At 40.2% G+C, this 22365-nt stretch overlaps 1 protein-coding gene across 6 annotated transcripts in view; it reads left to right on the top strand.

The window, feature by feature from the left end:
• Positions 1-2278: 2278 nt before the first annotated feature.
• The window catches only part of RALGPS2 (Ral GEF with PH domain and SH3 binding motif 2), a 199989-nt gene continuing 179902 nt past the window's right edge, over positions 2279-22365 (top strand). For 5 of the 6 annotated variants that reach the window (XM_063428270.1, XM_063428273.1, XM_063428272.1 and 2 more), the window contains exon 1: positions 2279-2471. The gene's annotated coding sequence lies outside the window, so the exon portion shown is untranslated. Of the gene's footprint in view, positions 2472-3586; positions 3657-22365 lie in introns of those variants that run through there. The other variant, XM_063428271.1, reaches the window with a different exon arrangement.

Here is a 22365-nt window from a genome sequence, read left to right on the forward strand (position 1 = left end):
TTACCCCTCATATACGCGAAAGGCAAATTTATAGCCACTTTCGCTCTTGCACAGCTTGTAGAATTTTACACCATATCTAAAGCGCTTTGAGGGGATGTACTGTTTGAAGCCTAATCTCCCTTTATATTTCATTAAGGATTCATCAATTTATAAAAAAATTTGGGTGGTATAAACTTCAGAAAATTTGTGTTGAAGATGGTCTACCAGTGTGCGCATTTTATGAAGCCTATCATATTGGGGGTGATCTCGTGGATGACAGAGGGTATTGTCATTAAAATGTAAATATCGGAGCAGCAACTCATATCTTGCTCTAGACATGGTTTGGGAGAACACTTGACTAGAACAGATAGGGTTGGTGCTCCAGTAAGAATGAATTGATGGCTTCTTTATAATCCACATGAGCATAGTAAGAGCCCAGAATTTTTTCAGTTCAGGGACATCTATGGGATGCCAAGCATGTTCCCTGACTGCATAGCTACCCGGATTGATATTAATAAATTGTGTAGCAAAGAGATTAGTCTGGGAAGCAATCTTCTCCCAGATGGTATCCCCTGCTGTAGAGTTGTGTTATACTTACTTGATGCTGTCCATCGCAGGCACCCCTATCTTCGATCTTCAGCTATTGGTGCTTCATCAATCAGGAGCCCACATCAGTGCTGTACTCTTGCACATGTGCAAGGGGACCCCTAGCCACCAGGCCCTATCATATTTAATACTCCCAACCAAAACCCATGGATGGAGTGTGAGCAATAGCATATCCACCTAGTGCCTATGGGCTCAGGGGAACACAAACTCCCTGTTTAACAAGTGGCCCTCACCTGCTGAACATGGGGTTAAAAGTCTCCTTCCAATGCCCATGGGTGGGGTTACAGGTGAGATCAAGTCCGCTGTTATTTTGCAGGCTGTCATTTTGGTTTGGGCCTTTGTAGTGACTGTTTAGTAGACATACCCCCAACCACGGCATGTACGAATTAAATCATCCCTTAATATAATGTGGGGGTCCAATTTTTGCTTAAACCTTGTGCTGACAACAATTTTTAACAATATGTCTGGTGGCAAATAGCTCGGATTTTTAAAATCTGGGCCCTATGGAAAGCACATCTCCTGTCTTTATGAACTTTTTCCCAGAAACACTACCATTTTCTTTTACCACCATTTTGTGTCAGCAATTCGGACCAAGAGCACAGAAAAGAAGAATAATTTGTGGCCTTGAGTAGACAAGAAGAGACAAAAAGAGCAGGAGATAAAGGTAAGTCTAAAAAACGTGTTTAGACTGTACTGTAATCTTTCTGTGCTTTCATGGGCATACTATTGAGTAGAGATTTGACATACGTGTGTGTGTGTTTATTGTTTTGCCATTGTGCCATGCTTTGGCAGGCAGCATCAGGGAGGGGAGCAGAAGGAGGGCTGAAGAGTCTGAAGAAAGGGGAGAAGGAGGGGGTGTAAATAGTCACACTTTGCGCCAGATCTAGAAAATTATAAATTCTTTGAAAACATAATTTTATGAAGATTTGGAAAAGGTACACAAATAAGGAGCTAAATATATCTTTGTTCCCTTTTTATTATGTGGCTGAACATCACAATGAGGCAAAGCATAAAATATTAATAAATCAAAAATGACTAATGTGCTGCCTTTTATTATTTTTTAAAGCATCTATAACAGAGGGTTGTAGCTTTTTATACCCCTATATTATTGTGTTATATTAGTGTGAATATCGATAATAATTGTGATTTTGATTGTTTGTGGTATTTAGTGAACTACTTTAACTGACTGCAATTGGCCAAGCATGTTGTTTAAAAATCCCACATTTGTCTGCATTCGGGGATACTATCGTGTATTTTCTGGCACACAATGTGTTAATTCAAAGGGTTACTTGTATATAGCGATAACACCCTGGGTGACATCATGGATGTGTTCCGCGCGCGCTGTAAGCCTGCGGAGCGCTCGCTCGCTCCTCCTCCTCCTCCTCCTCCTCCTCCTCCTCCTCCATCATTCTGTTCGCACTGTCACGCGACACTGAAACCGTTAAACTGCCAGAGAACACCGCTCGAGCACAATGTAGGGTTGACAAGAGACCGCGCCCCCTTTTGTGAATACCTAAGCCACGCCCCTGCAAGGCGCGCTAACTGTCAGCGTTGGTGGGCGGGGCTGTCGTGGCTAGTGCCATCTGTTGCCCTTTTCCCCCGCAGCGGCTGTAGCGTCGGTGAGTGCGCACGCGCACGCGCACATCCCGCGCTTCCCCTATCTCCCTGTAGGCTCGGCCCCGCCCCTCCTTCCTCTGTGAGCAGCTGCTGCAGGTCTGAGCTCCGGCGGGCGGGGGCGCACACGGCCCCTAGCCGGCGTCTGAATGAGAGAGAGTGTGAGTGAGAGGAGGGATAGATCGACAGAGAGCGAGCAGCGGGCCGGAGATACGGGGAGCGGCGTACACACTGACCCCGGGACTGGGGGGGGCTCACACAGCACCGGACAGGTAAGGAGCCACACTGCCTGAGCTGCACGCACCCTAATGGAGGCTCCCTGACTGACTGTGTGCTCATCTCACAGAGACCCAGTGATATCTGATCCCATCCCATCACACAGCATGGCTGCTCAGTGTCCTGCATTGTGCCAGCAGCCCTGAGGGGGGACCACCCTGGCATCAGAAACCATATTTACATCACTATCAACCCCCTCACTGCCATGACCATCACTGCCATGACCATCACTGCCATGACCATCACTGCCATGACCATCACTGCCATGACCATCACTGCCATGACCCCCTGTCCTGGGCACCCACCTTATTATAGGAATAATAAAACCACACATAATGCAAAGCCTGGCCCATTATATGGACTTAATAAAAAGTCATTGAAAGTTCCAAGTGTGCAGCGTAAAAGCTTTAATTCAAACACTTTGCTCTGTGTGTGTGTGTCCCCCTTTTATTTTTATTTTGTGTTTCTATGTCCTGCCTGTTGGTGGTCACTTGTGATTGTGTAAAAGTGCTGGGATTATCTAGAATACATAAATAAACCCCACAGTACAAAGGATCCCTTATAGGGCAGTGTCAGGAACCAGGAGGGATAGTGACAGGTCATGTGCTCAAGAGGTTCTGCAGCAGCCAGGACTTTTATAGTTCTATATATTTTCAAATCTGTTAGGTTTTTGTGTCGGTGGGCACAGTTTATAAAGCGTTTTGGAAGCACACAATTTCCAGTTGTGGGTGGGTGGGTGGGTTGCTGGTTACAGTAAGCAACACATTGAAAGTTAAAGTTTTTTTGATTAGCTTAAAATGAGTGTAAATTGTATTATAGTTCCAGTTGGCTGATCTTTGTTTTTGCTCCCACTGTACAAACATTTTGTGGAAGAGCTCCTGGGAATTAAACACACGCGAGGTGGGCTTTTATTGGCCCTTTTAAATTGGTTTGGTACATGTGTGATGATACTGTTGTAAATTTGGTTTACAAAATGTGTTGACTGTCAAAGCAAATGCATGCTAAGCTAGGAGCCCTGTCCCTCCCCAGTGTCATAAACTATCACTAAGATCTGCTTTCCTCATGTGCTTTGTTTTGGAAATTATATCTCCCTTCTATCATCTGGTGATCTACTGGCTGCTTTAATCTGCTAAAGAAAATTGTTTCTAATGGTTTCATTTTTCATTTTTATTTGTTGGCAAGTGAGTCATTTAACTTTCTTGCATATTCTCGATTCATCATTTAATTATATTTTTATGATTGTCTTTTTGCAGTATGTAAATACCTTTTATTATACCATCATTATTTTAATGGTTGCAGAAATTAAATACTACTTTTCGTGTTTTTCCTATGTGTGTGTAAGGATAATTTTATAATGTTGTGTTTGTCATTTAAAAATGATTTCTCGAAGTTGCTTTTTGGTGATAACCAGTTTGTGGATAAACAATAGTAGCGTTGAAAAAAAAAAGTTTTACTTCCTGTAAAGTTTTCATCATTGTGGTGTTTCTGTACACACGTTTGTATAAATAATATATAGTAATGATGTATACTCTGGGAATTCCTTATTGGAAATTCACAGACCTCTTTTTTGACTGATACATTCATTTTGGCTTCTGAATCTCTCAATTTGCCTTCTACAGGTTACACAAGCCGTTCAAAGTTTGTCATGGAAATGCTATGTCCAAAAGTGACCATCCCATAAAGTTTTCTTTGCGCAGTCTTGAAAGTTCTGTGAGCCATCCGTCTGGCAATTGTGTTCCTCTGTGTGGCTTTTTTTATTTATAATCATTTGTAAATGTATGCATAGCGACTTTGGTGTCTAATACAAAAAATCAAGTTGACATCTGTCTTGCTACAAAATTGGTCAAACATTTCTTGCTGCTTGTTTTTATCTATATAATGGGGTTTGTTTTGTTTTTTCGTCTTTGAAATGATTGGCCAGTTTAGGGCAGTAATGTCTAACCTTTTGGATCTGCATCCGTTGTTGACTATGTTTCCCATGATACTTGAGCATTAACCTTTTGGCTTTACATCTGTTGTGGACATTAGCATGGCTGGCTGGGCAGCATGGGAAACATAGTCCACAACAGCTGCAGTGCCACATGTATTTCATTACTGTTTATAAATATTATCCTTGCAAATTCTGAATTCGTGAGCAATGGAAAAGAGGATATTGTTTGTTATCTTGGCATACACAGTCCTTGTTAAGATTCTACTCTTCTAAACGGCTTTTTATCTGCTCTATGCATTATGGGTAAGCTTCCTTTTTTGGTTTTCATCGCCTTTTTAGCAAATCGGGTTCCTTTTAAGCATATTTTGCAAACTCCATGAAGCTTCCCATTCAAATGTAATACTGTATTTAGAAAAATCATCCCTGTGTGTTTTAACCATGGCGTACTATGGATTGGTGTAATGTGTAATATGGAGAGAAATCTTTTAAACTGGTGGCCACCTGTTCCATGGAGTTTCCCTCTGTTTAGCCGATTTGACAGGGGACCATTTGTCCTGAAGATTACAGTTGGTTAGTCCTTCTGTCTGCCTACAAGTTTGTCTAATATCTATTTGCTTTGACACTAGTTAGGGGCACAGATGGTCTGCAGCCATTTGGGACTGTTGGCACTGGGAAACAATCTATCATATGGTGAAAAAAATATCTCGTCACTTTTTGTATTTTTTACTTTAGTCACATTGGTTATAAAATGAATATGCAGCCTGTAATCATGGCTTTTAGAAACATTTGTGTGTGTGTGTATATTTTTCATATGAACTAAGGCTGCATGTTTTAATACTATTGTATTCTGAAGTATACATTTGTTTTACTGCTGTACAACATTGATTTAGGAAAGGAATGTTTGGCTGGCTGGACATCATTGAATTGTACTTCAGATGGTGTTTAACATGTCGGCTACCACCGATCCATAGAATTATCTGTTTTATTTAATTCATTTAATCGTGCCCTACTTGAGGTCTGCAACCACATTGCCTACTTTCAAGATAGTAATTTTAATTATTTACAATACTTGGCACAATCTTTACTTTTACTTATTTATTTGTTAGACTATGGGGATTATGGGTAAAAAGTACCACGTTCACTTTCGAGTTTGTCCTGGTTTTTCTGCACATTACTTCACTGTCACACATTTGTGCAGAGAGAAGTACACTTTAGTGCATATTTTTCACCACTTTGGTAGTGACAACTTTGTGAACCAAAAGTAATGGGAAAATTAGAATCCCAAAAAGCAAATAATTGAATAAATAGGGGTAAACCTGAAACTGAGAAATACTGAAACATGTGTGAGGAAGTTTCTTGTGCAGCCTCCAAACCCCCAAAAAAGATTTCTGTGGAATCCCCAGTTTTTGTCATAATCAATTGGTACTGGAAACAAATCTAATTTATGTTAGATATGTATTTGGCAGGCAAAATATATAGTTGATATGTTTTGTTCTAGAACATCAAATACCTACAGTTCCCATGTTGCTGCTGCATGAATAGTCCATCACCAGCTCTACAATGTAACTGATCACCTGAATGAGCAAATTGCCTCAAGTGGCTAAATGTGCTCATTAACATTAGTTAATAACAGATGCATTTCAAAGCAGGTATATGCTCTTCTTCTGTGCATCCTCCTATCTCTTATCTAAAGCTCTGTCGTTGTCTTGATAACCTGTTATAAAGTTGAACGCACAGGTCAAACAGTACACATATACATGGCTCTGTGGTAGTTTATAGTAATGTAAAATGCATCAAGTAATGGGTTTTAACGGTATAGTTTTTTTTCTAACACAAAAATTATGCAGCACTTTGATACAGATACACAAGCATGTAATGTGTAACATTATTAAAAATGCGCCTCTTTGTGTACCGTTTTGTGTAATCTTTTTATAATATTCTACTTACATTTTCATCCCATGTAGAGGCATTTTTGAAAAATTCTAATTTTTTGTTTTCTTCACCAGATATTTATTTTGGTTTGATACAGATATATGTCTTCGCTTTGATCATTGGTACAAATATTGTCCATTTTCAAGTATTCAAAGTTATATGACATTAAAAAAATAAATAAATATTGTCAGTCATGAAAGAAGCCTAGTTACCAGCTAACATGCACAAACCTTCTGTATATCTAGCAATATTCACTAGTTGCATATTTCTTGCTGTTGCTAGCTTTACAAGTATATTTGTGAGATACTGTGCAGGAACATTATAATGAACAGATAACATATTTACTGTAGTAGAACTCCAGGAACTTCAAAGGGGTTGTCTAGGTAACATAACCACTGTGTGTAGTGGTTATGGTACTATAGGGCTGCTCTGCATTGGTACTTGGTCTATACCAGGGGTTCCCAGAGGCATGGTGGCCAGACACACACTTAGCTGATGAATCATGCAATTCTCCTCCTGACTCTCTCCTCCAATTAATGGCTTTACAAAATAAACAAGAATGATATTGCTAATACGGAACTGCAACTTTGCTTTAGCAATGGTTAGAGGTCAAGAAGGAGAGTGTGCTGCAGATGCCTCGAGAACCTCGGTTTTGGTCAAACTCTTTTGACCAAAATATTGAAATATTTTGATCAAGAACCTTGGGACAGTGCTGACAGCATAATTGCACCATAATCGCGAAGTTAGCATGTAGTGGTCATGGTACCTATATTGCATTTAAATGTGGGGATCAAACAATACTTTTGGATGTTAGTGTCTGTTTCCTCTTCTCTTTTGTGTTTTTTTTTTTTTTTTTACTTTTTCAAGTTACTTTGTCACTGTATGTTTTTGTGGTTTGAGTAGCTAGTCCTCATGGCTTTTAGCCAATGGAATTCTGTGCTGGGAGTTTATTCTCGTTAGTCATGAATTCATAGGACGTGTGTTCTGTTCTCGAACTCACAGCTTTGTTTATTGAAGTCAAGAAAAGTTGAAAGATTAAGTCTCTGTCCAAGGCCAGAGCAGTTTTTGGCAGCTACCACTTCCATGACAGATCCCTGGGCTGCTTATCTTAGAAGCATGTTTGTAAAGCTAGCCGTGTGATTTTTATTTTTTCCTTTTACTACAAAAGTGTAATGTTTCTGAATTTGTACGTATTTTCTATTTTTTTCCCCCACAGAATGTTTAATTAGTATTTCAGTTCATGTTCCCTTTTATGCCGCACATGGTTTTTGACAGAGATAAAAAGAAATGTGTATTGTCCAATTGACTTTTCACACATAAATAAGGAAGTGAAAAAAATTATCTGCTAATGTGATTCTTAAGTTCCTCTTCCAAATGACAATAAACAGAATCTGACGCCTTGTATAACTTATACAGTTTTGGTTCGTTCAGCCAGTGCCACACAGCTTTGTCTTGTGTTTGTACTCTTGGCACGTCCAACATGGTCATTCTGCAAAAAGGAAATCATGTCAGCAGATGGCAGAGATTTAAAATCTAATTAAACCATTCTCCCCCCCCACCCCCCACCCCCACCCTTCATAGAAAATCGCTTGTTCAGGACTAGTGCAAAGGTTCTAGTCAAAGTGGGGAAAAAAGATCAAGTTTAAAATAAAAATAAAAAATGCTATAAAACTGATATCATTGGTGGTCAAAAAAACAAAACCTATATTAAACACCATATTTTCTAATGTCACTAATGATCTTTACATGTCTGGGCAGGAGAATATAGTGAAATGTTTTTGGGGGGGGGGGGGGGGGGTTAATGTATCAAAGAAGAAAGGATTATAAGTAATTTAAGGAGTTTTATTTTTATGCAGATTAATGGGATTCTTCAAGTGACAGATGATTCAAACAATGGGGGTAGGACTGTATATGGTGCGGTAATGTCATTCTTAAATAACTTAAGCTTTGAACAGATAAACTACATGTCTCTAGCTAAAAATATATTTGAAAATCAGGGGATGAGAATGATATTCGCAAAATGGGCCGCAAATTACTTAATGATGTGTTGTGAGATGTGCAGTTTTTTGTTTGTTAGTGGGATTGGTTATATCATTGTTTTCTGTTACTTTGACTAGGAACTAGTCCATTGAGAGAAAAGCTGCAGTCCTTTTTTATGTGGCATAGCATTTTTTTATACATGACTCTAAACTTGCTTTTGTACTGCAGCTCTTTTATTCTTGAAGATACAATCAATCAAAGATAACATAATGAAACCAACAAGGGCAATAATTATACTGAGATTGGAACCTTGTCTTTTAGTAAAGACTTGTGATGGTAAGAAGTTAGTAATTGTTAAGCCTTAAAGAGCCCCTAAGCTAGTTTTAATAGTTGAGCTTAAACTGAGAATGCAGTTATTCCAGGGAAAAATTGGCCAGTAGTTTCAGATGTGCGTCAATGCTTTAGAGTGCAGCATGCAGACCTTGGATGTATTGCTGAGTGGCCAATAGCACATAGCAGCATGCGGACAGTAGTACAGAAAGGGTTAAAAGTTTTAGTGCAAGGTTTTCAAACTTTACCCATTATTTCCAAAGTAATCAGGTGTTTTTATTTCCTTTTTTTTGTAGGTTTCCATCTACTTTGGCATGGCTACTGCTGGTTGGTTGCTCAAAAGTAAAAAAAAATATTGTCACTTTGAAACAATTAAACATCTTATCACAACCTGTATGGGTACTTCTTGTTTAGATGTGTTGAATCCCATTATACTGGTCAGTAAAAAAACAAAACAAAAACTTTAATTGATACTCTAAGCACCAAAACTACTTTAGCCTAAGGTGTAAGCCACAGGCGGCAGGGCATGTGTAACTAGGGCTGCATAAATAAAGAGATTTAACTTATAAACGGCAGAGAAGTAAGTAAGAAGACTGCAGGGACATGATGTATGCACTAAAACTGCTTTATTAATTGGGCACACCATTTCTAAAAATTTCTTGCAGAATCCTGCCTAATTTTTTGGAAGCCCTCCCCTTCTAACTCAGCACAGGCTTTCTGTGACTGTCCAATCACATACTACTTAATCCTGTCTTTGCAAGACAGGTGCTCAGAGTAATTACCTGCTTCTTCAGTTTAACTCCACTGAGCTAAACAGACCAATTGTCTGACAGCCAGGGCGATATAACAAGACTGATTTATAAAAGTGCCAATTTCAATTGAAAACTGCACTTTTTGTAAAATGAAAGAAAGAGTACACACTCTTCACACATAAAGCGCTTAAAGCAAGCTGAAGTGCTTTATGGGTCTGTAGTGTCCCTTTAAACTAATCTTGTTTTTGCTGCTTATGGTACCCTGTTAATACAAATGTCAGTTAAATTTATTTGCAATGTCCCGAGGAGAGTGATCTTCTGCTGTGCTTGAGAAAATGAGATGCTAATTCTATGATATTATAGCAGAAATTTGGGAAAGTTTGGCGAAGCTGCCTCAGAGCTGGGAATTCTGCAGTTGTAGATGCAGCAGTGATGGGGTTAATAATCCTTATCTGCAGTTTAAGCCCTTGGGATATTGTGGTTGCTGAGACATCCCTTTTTGCTGGAGTGACTGGGGGCTATGGCAGAAGATTGTCAATGCTTGGCTAGAAAGGGGAATCCGTATATACATAAGATTGGTCATACTTTGTACTTGTATACCTGAACAGCGCCAAAGAGTAAACGGCAATAACTGAATATATTAAAGGGAAACTCCAGTGCCAGGAAACCGATCCGTTTTCCTGGCACTGGAGGGTCCCTCTCCCTCCCACCCCCCAACCCCCGGTTACTGAAGGGGTGAAAACCCCTTCAGTCACTTACCTGAGGCAGCGGCGATGTCCCTCGCCGCTGTCTCCTCCTCCGCGACGCTCCTCCTGTCCATTGTGTCGGCCGGTGGGCGAGACTGATCCCGCCCACCGGCCGAGGAGACCTAATGCGCAGCAATGCCGCGCATGCGCATTACGTCTCCCCATAGGAAAGCATTGAAAAATCATTTCAATGCTTTCCTATGGGGTTTTGAGCGACGCTGGAGGTCCTCACACAGCGTGAGGACGTCCAGCGACGCTCTAGCACAGGTTTCCTGTGCTAGGAACCAGGAAGTGCCCTCTAGTGGCTGTCTAGTAGACAGCCACTAGAGGTGGAGTTAACCCTGCAAGGTAATTATTGCAGTTTATGAAAAACTGCAATAATTACACTTGCAGGGTTAAGAGTAGAGGGAGTTGGCACCCAGACCACTCCAATGAGCAGAAGTGGTCTGGGTGCCTGGAGTGTCCCTTTAATGGCACCATAGCAACAACCAAATTACAAAGGCATCTTACAGAAGAAAACCAGATATTCTTGTGGGAAATCATGTGATATCAGAGGTGTCTATTTAGCCATAAGCAGTAAATGAACTTGAGGGGCTCGTTCCACCCATATTTTAGCTCAAATATTTGTGCAAACATAGATAAATAAGAAGCCATAGGCAGGTGAGCCTCTTCACCCTTAATCGTCGCTAAGAGCATTGGCTGTTATGGTTCTTTGAGTGCCACTTTGGTGATTTTCTGTACAGGAAGCAGCTGTTTCTAGTATAGCATCTTGTAGTTTAATAATATAGCATAGGTTATAGTTTTTAGGATGTTCTAGAGCTAGCAGTTTGTTTACATTGCATGGCAGTTTTGTTTCATAAGTCTGTAGATACCGATTTCTCCAATATATCGTAGGGTGTGTACACTGAAATGCTCTTTAACTCACTAACATAAATACTGCTGCTAACTGCACTGATTTGGTTAACTTTTCATGACTTTTTACTTCTCTCTTCTTTTGATAACATGTTAATTGAGGCACAGTAAATCCCAAATGGCAAATTAGACATGCAGAATTGCATTGTATCTCCATAAATATTTGATGCAGCTGTATATTCATATTGATCTAGGACTATGGTTCTTAACCTTTTTTGACAGGGACTCAAACCTTGTGCTTAATATTCGCTCAATGGCCAATTCTTCAGTTGTAGTACACTATACTTTTGTAGGTTGTTTCTACCATCGATCTCTTATACCTTTCCCTTTTGTCAAAGCGGTTTTCTTTGCACTGAAAAAAATCAGTGATTCTACGGTAACCGTTTTATTGTGAACATTTGGATCATTATTTGATATTGATTTCAAAATTTTGGGTGCCATTACTGACCTCCCTAGATAGGTAAGGGGGTGGGATTACCTAATTGTTTTAACTTTTGGATTCTGGGTACTTGTCCCTCGGTAAGCAGGACATACTTGGTATTCCCCTGCTATAGGTAAAAAATAAATGTATGTATGTATGTATGTTTGTATCAATTGTTCACAATAAACTGGTTACTGAGGAGTACTGATTTTTCCAGTACAAAAAAGACCCCTTTGACAAAGTGAAAGGTCTAATGATTTATTTATAAAATATTTTACCAGGAAAGATGCATTGAGATTTCTCTCGTTTTCAAGTATGTCCTGGGTAATGATGGTCGATGATAGGATTAATATTTTACAGTGTACTACTACTACTGAAGCATGGATCACCAAGCTAATATTAAGTGCATGGTTTGAGTCCCTATCAAAAAGGTTACAAACCACAGTTTTAGATCAATAAGAAAATCAGCTGCATCAAATATTTAGCAGTCGTGTCTATTTACCATTTGGGATTTACTGTGCCTCAGTTAACATGTTATCAAAATAAGGGAGATAAGGAAAAGTCATTAAAAGTTAAACTAAGGAAAAAATTATTCATGGTAAATAAAAATGTTCTGTTTTTGCAGCTATAGACAAATAATTATTGAATTGACTTGTGGATCTCAAGATGCACATGAAGTTTGGTTTAAATAAAAAAAAAAAAAACATCAAATCTGTCTAAGAGGATTTAGATTCTGGGTAGCAGGCAGAGCGGAGGAAAAGTCCTGTGATTCTGAATTTTATTTTTTTGGTTCATTATTATTTTTAAAATGTTTGATAAATAAAGTATCAATAGACATAGATTCTGACCACTCCTGATGTAATGTAAACGTTAAGGCTAATTTGTCAGACATTTATTACTGTTGTGTAAATATAAGGATTATTTAAAAGTATGCCTATACCTCTACCAGGTTGCATCAGTTGTATGCGAACTGCTGCACCAAGCAAGAACATGAATGAAAAGTGAGGTTAACCAATAGCTAAATTACTCTTTGTGAGATTAAGGACGAAGGATTGAGCGTGTGATGCTTATAGAAATTTGGACTAAGTCTTTAGAAAGAATAAACATAAGATAAAGTTCCTTGAAGTTCAGACATTGAATAGATTTTTGGCGTTGGTTTAAAGAATTCAGAAAAAGACACTGTAGGACATAGGAAAGGTTATGTGATGTGAATATTATGTATTGGAGTTCACATGTAAAAATTTCAGTCGAGTTTTGCAGAATTGCGTTGTATCTCCATACTTGTAACTAAAATTCACTTTCACAATTGATCTTTCAATTTACTAATCTACAGCCCCTTCTAGAAAAGAAATATTCCAAAATTACTAAAAGTAATTTCAATGATTCCAAACCATGTGATCATGCCTTCTCTTTGATCACCATTTGTTTTTTTTTTGTTTTTTTGTTTTTTCTTGTCTGATCCAGGCTGTTTTTTTTTTACTGTGTAGTTTTCCTGTTTTGTAGCTTTTACCCCCCAAAAATTATTTAACCAAGTCATGTTTTTCAGTTTTCCTTTGCCTCCTTCCTAAAACAACCATCAAAGGGTCCTTTGTGAATTTATTATACTGTCTGATTCTTTTTCTTTTATTTACACCAGGCTTCCTTTAGCCATGTTGTTTTTGCTTGTTAGCAACATTTTCCAACGCATGCCTGCAAGTGTGGGTAAATAAAGGAATGGGTATATATGTATTTGAGAGATGTTGGTAGTATAGTAAAAATGGTAGTCTGTAACTGTTTTTAAATGCTAGAGCATCCCAGTCCTTTGTACCCATTTAAGAGATGTATGTATAATCTATTTTCTGCACTTTCAAGGAGCACTCCTGCCAAGCACATTGAGTAAGGATTATGGTGCTTGAATTGTTCCATCAAATAATATAAATGTTATTTGAATAAAAGTACACTTTTAAATGCTAGGTAACTAAGCTTACTGGTGTTTTAGAGCAGTGTTTCCCAACCCACTGTTCTAAGGTTCAAAAAATACTTTGTAGCAATGTTTACACAAATGATTGAGAGAGGTTACTTTTAAGACATTAGTCACCAATTTTACACTCTTGTTATTGGCTGTTGGCCACAGCAGGAACTAATGCCGATTGGTATCAGTCGTGCACATCAGTATTTTAACTGTTTTACTATGTATGAAGCCTATATCCAATTGTAGTGTGTGTTCTTATTTACTAAGGTTTGTGCCTATCTTGTTTTTTTTATTTATTTATTTTTTTTTTCTCTTGTGAATGACCGCTCACTCAGAAAGGTGTAAGCAGCAATGTATAGACTAAACCACAACATGGATACCATTTGTGTTAATTCATCAGTGATGGAACCTTTTTTTTTTTTTTTTACCAGCGTCCTGCTCTGCCATCTTGTAGCTGCTGTGCATTATAGGAACTGAAGTTCTCGCATGTATGTTATGAGGCAAAACGTGGGCCAAAACCACTGGTTGGAGAATTTTCTAAATCTGCCACCTTGACCTGACTAATTACACTGTCTTTTCAGAGAAAATGCAGTGTTTACATTACAGCCTAGTGATAACTTTACTGACCACTCCTCAGATAGCTGTTAGAGATCCTTCCTGTGTCATGGCTGCCTAAAATGCATCCAAACATTCAGTATCTCCACCCTCTGCATACAGACACTGAACTTTCCTCATAGAGATTCATTGATTCAATTACTCTCTATGAGGAGATGCTGATTGGCCAGGGCTGTGTTTGAATTGTGCTGGCTCTGTCCCTGATCTGAGTCCTTGTCAGTCTCAGCCAATCCTATGGGGAAGCATTGCGATTGGATCAGGCTACCACTTCTGATGTTAGCAGGCAGTGGGCAGGTCTAAAGTAAACCCGGACAAACTATGCAACTGCAGACTTGAATACAAGTAAGATTTCTATATTTAGGGAGGCATGAGGGGGACCAGGGTGGCTAGGTGGTGGCTTTAACCCTATAGGGTCAGGAATACATGTTTTTGTTCCTGACCCTGTAGTGCTCCTGTAAGATGCACTGTCACATACATAATGTATTAATTACGGCCATTTATTTATTTATACATGATTTCATTCTGACCCATTTAAAGGCTTGTGTGCACTTACTCCAAATTTTAACATACACATCTGTTGAAAGCCAAGTGTATGTTCAGCAACTGCATGCATGTTTCAGCTGCTATTAGCTTGCCTTGTAGTTTCATTCATGTAACTACTTCAGTGACTGCTGAACTTCACATACAATAAAGGCAGTGTTTTATAAGGAAAGACCAACGCTATTATTGTTTGTTTTTGATGACTCACGTAGCCTTTAGCTGTTCTGCTATCGATGAGTTACAACACCCTCAATGCTGCATCCTCCTCCTATGTGTTATAACATCTTAAAGCATCATATGAGTGGTAGTTTTTGAAAAGTTAAACTGCCACAGGCTGGTCATGTTTTTATAGTGCAGTCATTCCAGACATTTTTTATTTGTAAGGTTTGTCAAATTGTAATCAGACATCTATTAAAATGACCGTGCTGGTTGAGTTTGCAATCCTTGTGATTTTACTTGTAAAGAGTTTATTCACTAAATACCAAATTGAAGAGAATTGAAAACCAAATTGCAAAAATTAAGCCAAAAGTGCTAACTTGTAAAACGTATCTGACTCGACCACAGTCACAGCTGGGCCAGTTTAGAGAAAGAAATAACTGGTGCCTGGTGGACTCCAGGTAAGTTGTTTAAGCATTCTCAAATGGTTTGACTACTTGGACTGGGGGGGATCCAGGTACGAGTTAATGGAGTCATACTTACCTGAGCTTTTACTTCCTTACTACTTCCACCTCCTTAGTACTTACAGCTTCAGCTCCCATTTCACTGCTTGGCCGCTTTTGTGCACGAGTCCAAAACTGAAATCTTTGGAGGTTCTTGTAAATCATGGAGTTTTCAGTTAAAATGAGATGACCGATATTTCCTGTAGGATAGTGCATAATATTATGAGCCACAGTTAATGACCGTTTAATGGAAATTACATGATGAGGCAGCCAAAGCTATTTGGACACTGCATCCAGACATCTTTGAGATTAAATGGTCTGAGTGCCTATAGTGTCCCTTTAATACAAAGCAGTCCTTTCTTTGGAGTTGATATGATTTTAGAAATATAACCAGCACAATCTAAATATTTGTTTCTTAAAGATTGTATCTTTCTGTAATCACAGATATGGCCATACTACGTTAAGAATTATAAAACTTTTAGTGAGTTTCCAAAAAAATTTATTTGAATCCTGCTTTTACGTTTGTATCTAGAGAACGGTCAGTAAATGAGCATAACTGTCCAGGAATTCTTTTCACACAATGCATTTGTTTGATTTTTACAGTGCTTTTCATAACTTTTTTTTTTTTTTAAATTCTTTATTTTTCTCATTCTGCACATATGCCATAAGTAAATACGATTGACATTGGTTAACAGAACAAAAGTGCATAACAGGTCATATTTTATAGATTTCACAAGCGGTAGGCATGCAGAATGAGGATTTTTGGTTTTATATGCCTGGTCAATAACATAAACATCATGCAAAAAAGAGTAAAGGGTTCTCCAAGACTGGAGACAGGTAACTTAGCGGTGCTCACGAGGGAATAGGTGCTCTTGTGGTAGACTGACCCCCTTCTGCTATCTATACTGCATTCCTGCATTAGTATTCGTTGTTTTGTTTGGGGTGGGACAGGTAAAGAAAGATTCCATTAAAGAGCTTTATAAGTGCGTGTCCAGAGTCGTGTCTATGTGCGGGTTCTGGGGGGTATAAGGGCTTGCTAGGTTAGGTGTCCTCGTTTGTGTCTTGAAACGGTTAGCTACGTTGCAAGTTGCAAGTCGAGGAGGGGACCCGGGGGGGGAGGGGGGTGTCTTAAGGGCACCCTAGCGAATAACTCTGTGGTTTTTGTTAGGCTATGCGTGCTCGTCGGGGGATTTTAACCCCTCCTTGAGTAGTGTGTGGGGGGGAGGGTGTCGCTATTGTTAACGCGGCTGGGAAAGATATTGCTAGCCTTTGGTCTGGTAAAGCCCGGCAGCCATATGTGGGTATGGTTAAGATAGGGCCTTCATGTGATCTCTGCACGTAGGAGATCAGCAGTGGTTAAATAAATGAAAACATAAGAAATACAAATCAACAACAAGAAAGCATATAAGAACAGCATAATATTATAACAGATCAATTCCTGAGGTATCAGGTGGTTTCGTGGATCTTAACTGGAGCCTGTTCATTATAGAAGCAGAGTGGTGTTCCACGGGTGTCTCCTATCTCACGCTGGTTCGTGTGCGGGTGCGGGCCGTTGGGTTCGACGTGGGACAAACTCTGCTATCCCCGCTGGGTTCAGTTGGGAAAGTCTCGTATTGCCTTTATCAGCGTGGGTGTTGAGGCCCATTTGGAGCAGGAGTGCGTCCAGTTCCAGGTAGGTGTGCGCTCTATAGGCCGTCCCCTGGTGGGTGTATAAGATCGCCCTCGGTATGCCCCAGCGGTAAGGTATTCCGTTGTCGCGCAGCCGGCGTAGAAGCGGTTGAAGGGTTTTCCTCCAAGTGAGGGTTGCTCGAGTGAGGTCCGGGAACAGCGACAATGCGGATCCCTCAAAGGATAAGGGGGTCTTCCCCCTTGCTGCGTTCTGAAGCATGGCTTTATCTTGCAAGGACTGAAATCTGATAATAAGATCCGCAGTGGCCTCCGGGGGCGCCTTCTTTGATTTGGGAAGACGAAACATCCCGTCTAGTCTCAGCAGCTTCGTTTGTTTAGGTGGTAGCAGGACTGCGATCAATCTCCGCACATAATGTGGCAGGTCAGTGAGGGTGACCGAGTCCGGGATTCCCCGGATTTTAAGATTATATTTCCTGCGTTGGTCTTCGGTGTTATCCAGCCTGTCGGCCATTGCCAGTTGTTGCCTTTGCATGTCCCCAATTTGTTTCTCGACCGAGGCCAGTCTGGTATCATGGGAGCTCGTGGCGGCCTCTAGGAGGACAATCTTGGCTGTTGCGCCTTCCACTGCGTCCTTAAAGTAGGCCATGTCCGCGGCAATGTCCCTTCGTAGGTCTGCCAACATTGTTTTGAGCAGATCCGCCGTTACCGGTGCTCCGGCTGGTGGGTGTGCGGGAGAGAGTGCCGGTGGTAAGCCCAGTGCTGAGCCTCTGTAGGGTCCCTCTCCGAGGTCTGAGGGGGTTCCGTCCGAGGAATAGAAGGAGCCTTCGTCCTCCAGCGCCATCTTTTGCCACGCGGCCTGCTGCGTGTTGCGCAATAGTTCTCCAATATCTCTGGCATTTGGGCTTTTCCCTGGTTTGGGTTTCTTGTGTTTTCTGCCCATCTTGTTCCCCTGCTGGGTTAGCGAGAAAATGGTCAGTTTGTGGTCCAATTTCCACCCGAAATTCTATGTTCTTATTCTGCTTGGTGCAGAGCTCTGAAGTGTGCGACCATTCCGTTCCACGGCTAGCTCCGCCCTCTGCTTTTCATAACATTTAAGATATTGTAGTGCATATTCAAAACAGTAATTTGTCAACTACTAAGCGAAATACAATTTTCAATCCAGTCTTCCTTGTCTCGGGTGCCATAGCATAGCTTAACCCGTGAGCCAGACCAAACATGAGACAGTCCTGGGCTAGCTACTGTAAATTCTGCGCATATTTCTATGCACAGAGTTGAATTAATTAACTGAGAGCGTCTTCTTCGGCGTCAGAAATCCAAGTCAGGGTATTCATGACAACTACACTGGCTTGTAGTAGTTATAGTTGGGATAACCTTTTAAATAAACGAAGGTTATCTAGGGTTGAGTTCAGTTTTTTTTAATTACTTAATATTGATTTTATTTATTTTGTTTTTTTTTATTTTTGTCCTATTTTTCCAAGTTGTAGTTTAGTTGTTGTTTTTTTTTTTTTGTTTTTTTTAAATCTAGAATGCAAACAACTGAAATACTACCCACAGAAACCGCATACCATCATGTACAGCAGTAATTTTGGAGGATAAAAGGAAAGAGGACAGAAAGCTTGGGCTCAAGTGGCAAAATTACTTATTATTTTAAAATAATATAAACAGAGAAAAATAAAACCTTTAACATGTGTTGGTGCCTAGAGTGCTCATTTTAATGCAAAATTCCTGTCTCTCCTTTATTTGTGTTTGTCATGATCTGTTTATTGCGCTCCTTGAATAAACTCAATAGCACTGCTGCTGTATCCTGTAGCACACCTCACAATTGTCTCTACCGGTCTCTCTCCACCTGTCTCTCTCTTCTGTCCTAATGTCCCCCTTTTCTAGGAGCTCTGTATTGTTGGTGTGTCTAAATGTATAACAGAGCTCCAAAGCAAGAATACTCAAGAGTGATGTGTTTTAAAAATCAGTCTGTGTAAATAAGATACATTGTTCTTATTTTACATTACATTTTAGTTTTATTAGGAAGTCACCTAAAATGTCTCAGAACAGCCCGCCTCTGGCCTCACCCCTAACATAAAAGTGCCTCTCTTTGTCCATTTGAAATTTTGTGAGGTATGCTGTAGTGACTCTACATGTGAACACTTAGTTCTCAACCTTCAAAGGTCTAGAAATGTGTTGCCATAGCATGATAAAACAAACTGGAATACTAAAGTGTGACTTCCTAGTGTCTTTTTTGTCTACTAGTCTGTTCATGCATGGTTTTAGACTTTTAAGGTTGATAGTGTAAATGGTTAAACATGTTCTGTGTATGGGACACTGTTCCTTAAAATTGTACAGGTGATCAGACCAGTGTATTGGAGCCACTAGCATTGCACACAGCTACGGGTAGACATTTTTCCATGTCTGTGTTATGGTTACTGCCAGTCTTTAGGATGTCCAAACAATTTATGTAGAGTATGCTGGTGCCGACTGCAGACTCATATTAGCATCAAGTCTCGGTCTGCTATAGTTTTAAGGAAGAATAATGCCAGAGATTGATAGTGATGTTACAATGTTTAAAAAGATGGTAACCGCATCTTCCTAGACGTTATACTGTATAACTTGCAAGAGAACATGTTATATTTGCTAAACCTGGTAATTTATATTTGTTCCATTTTCTTCTATTTGACATATATGCATGACATTTGGTCCCTTTGCATTTGTGCAGTATTAAGACCTGCACTCCATCTGACTTATTGCAGCATCTTGCAAAATCATGCAAATGTTCATGTTTGGTCCGGCATTGTTACAAAACATTAATAGAGAGACTTCTCACAAGCCTCCCCTGGCTATACAAACAAAGCTCAATATGTGCAGCTAGGCCTATGGTATAGATCAGCACACTTAATTTTTTTTTGTATTTTATGAGCCTATCCATATTCCACTGCTGCTTTAGTCACCATTTACATTTTTATTTATTGACTTTATCCAGTTTTATTTTTTTGCCCATTGTGGTAAAGCTTTACAGAATAGGTTGGTATTATATAAATGCCAATAATAGTTGCAAGCAGCATTGACCAACATCCAGCACATGGTCTTAACATTGATAGTAATAAAAGACAGGACTGCACTTGCACAGACTTCTGATTTCTCCATCCTGTGCATGGCTCTTTAAGTGCTATCTAATGACAGCTAGAGGTGGGAGATTTGAGTGTGTTATCCCTGACACTTCTCAGTCAGTACAGCTCTCCTTAATATAGGAATCATTGGTAAAAAAAAAAAATATGGATGGGAGAAAAAAAAAAATATATTTTAAAAAAAATTCGGGCCCAAATTCAGTACATGAAATTTGACAGAACCACTCATTCAATTGGAGAAAAAAAAGCTAATTAACCATTCAGCATTAATGTAATATCTAATAAGATAAATTCAGCAGCTGGGCAGTGTTGAGCATCCTGAGAAATACAAATGTTTTAACTGTATGGAACCCAATGAAATGTCATATTAACACAATTAATGTAATATTTAATAAGAAATTCTGCAGCTGGGCAGTTTTCAGGATCCTGACAAATACATATGTTCTAACTGTATGGAACCCAATTAAACATCACAGTGACCTCAATTTTAGGCAATTACCTGGGGATTAGAACTCACAGATATGGAGTGAAGACCATATTGGTCAAAATATGTGGACAGTATTTTGACACATTTGTGATTATTTCCACACGAATTAATGTATAAGGGAAATAGATATAAACTGTGCAGGGTGAATTCGGTAAGTGATTTCATGGTAGTGAGACCGATGTAAAGAGAAGAATGGGTGGGTTTAGATGGAGAAGATAGAATAAGGTAGGAAAGAGAATTGGTAGTGAGGGGGGTGGAGATGGCAGATTGACTTTTTTTTTTTTTTTTTAACATTCTTTATTTTAGTAGTGCAAGGAATATCAGACAAACTTGCATTGACATTGCACAAGATAGTGTGTGTGTATATGCACTGCTCAAAAAAATAAAGGGAACACAAAAATAACACATCCTAGTTCTGAATTAATTAAATATTCTTCTGAAATACTTTGTTATTTACATAGTTGAATGTGCTGACAACAAAATCACACACACACAAAAAAAAAAAAAAATGGAAATCAAATGTTTCAACCCGTGGAGGTCTGGATTTGGAGTCACACTCAAAATTAAAGTGGAAAAACACACTACAGGCTGATCCAACTTTGATGTAATGTCCTTAAAACAAGTCAAAATGAGGCTCAGTAGTGTGTGTGGCCTCCACATGCCTGTATGACCTCCCTACAACGCCTGTGCATGCTCCTGATGAGGTGGCGGATGGTCTCCTGAGGGATCTCCTCCCAGACCTGGACTAAAGCATCTGCCAACTCTTGGACAGTCTGTTGCAAAGTGACGTTGGTGGATGGAGCGAGACATGATGTGCTCAATTGGATTCAGGTCTGGGGAACAGGCGGGCCAGTCCATAGCATCAATGCCTTCGTCTTGCAGGAACTGCTGACACACTCCAGCCACATGAGGTCTAGCATTGTCTTGCATTAGGAGGAACCCAGGGCCAACCGCACCAGCATATGGTCTCACAAGGGGTCTGAGGATCTCATCTCAGTACCTAATGGCAGTCAGGCTACCTCTGGCGAGCACATGGAGGGCTGTGCGGCCCCCCCAAAGAAATGCCACCCCACCCCTTTACTGACCCACTGCCAAACCGGTCATGCTGCAGAACGGGCAGCAGAACGTTCTCCACAGTGTCTCCAGACTGTCACGTCTGTCACATGTGCTCAGTGTGAACCTGCTTTCATCTGTGAAGAGCACAGGGCGCCAGTGGCGAATTTGCCAATCTTGGTGTTCTCTGGCAAATGCCAAACGTCCTGCACAGTGTTGGGCTGTAAGCACAACCCCCACCTGTGGATGTCATACCACCCTCATGGAGTCTGTTTCTGACCATTTGAGCAGACACATGCACAATTGTGGCCTGCTGGAGGTCATTTTGCAGGGCTCTTGCAGTCCTCCTCCTGTTCCTCCTTGCACAAAGGCGGAGGTAGCGGTCCTACTGCTGGGTTGTTGCCCTCCTACAGCCTCCTCCACGTCTCCTGATGTACTGACCTGTCTCCTGGTAGCGCCTCCATGCTCTGGACACTACGCTGACAGTCACAGCAAACCTTCTTGCCACAGCTCACATTGATGTGCCATCCCGGATGAGCTGCACTACCAGAGACACTTGTGTGGGTTTTAGACTCAGTCTCATGCTACCACTAGAGTGGAAGCACCGCCAGCATTCAAAAGTGTCAAACATCAGCCAGGAAGCATAGGAACTGAGAAGTGGTCTGTGGTCACCACCTGCAGAACCACTCCTTTATTGGGGGTGTCTTGCTAATTGCCTATAATTTCCACCTGTTGTCTCTCCCATTTGCACAACCGCATGTGAAATTGTTTGTCACTCAGTGTTGCATCCTAAGTGGACAGTTTGATTTCACAGAAGTGATTTACTTGGAGGTACAT

This window comes from Pelobates fuscus, chromosome 7, assembly GCF_036172605.1.
Source record: "Pelobates fuscus isolate aPelFus1 chromosome 7, aPelFus1.pri, whole genome shotgun sequence".
Lineage (NCBI taxonomy): Eukaryota > Metazoa > Chordata > Amphibia > Anura > Pelobatidae > Pelobates > Pelobates fuscus.